The sequence below is a fragment of the Pteropus medius genome, unplaced genomic scaffold (assembly GCF_902729225.1).
Source record: "Pteropus medius unplaced genomic scaffold, Ma_sr-lr_union100, whole genome shotgun sequence".
In the NCBI taxonomy this organism is placed as follows: domain Eukaryota; kingdom Metazoa; phylum Chordata; class Mammalia; order Chiroptera; family Pteropodidae; genus Pteropus; species Pteropus medius.
In genome coordinates, this window is record NW_024350919.1 from 129504 (window position 1) to 129967 (window position 464).

General features: G+C 46.3%; 1 pseudogene; it reads right to left on the reverse strand.

Annotated features, from left to right (window-relative positions):
- On the reverse strand, positions 1-118 carry LOC120584415 (uncharacterized; annotated as a pseudogene).
- Positions 119-464: the final 346 nt, after the last annotated feature.

Sequence of the window (464 nt, forward strand, 5' to 3'; positions counted from 1 at the left end):
CGCCTACAGCACCTGGTCTTCCTAGGTGGTCTCCCATCCAAGGACTAACCAGGCCCGACCCTGCTTAGCTTCCAAGATCAGACGGGGTCGGGCGCGTTCAGGGTGGCAGGCCATAGACGGCTGATTTATTTTTGAAGCAAAATGGTTAAAGTACAAGAAATAAATGAGCACAATGTTTATATTTTCTCAGAGTGAAGAGGTATTCTCTATGCATAGCATAAAGGCAGAAACTATACGGATTAGGAATTAAGAATTAAAATTTTTGCATGACAAACTATTCCATGAACAAAACAGAATGGCACATGATTTTGGTGGAGGAATTTCAGCCTTTATGACATAATACGGTGATGTAACCATCGGCCTGAACTATAAAGAGAGTTTTCAAATGACCGAGAGCAAGACAGGCACCTGGGCCGATCCTGTCAGGTGCCCCCCCCACGCCCACTTAGCACCAGCCCCCGAGC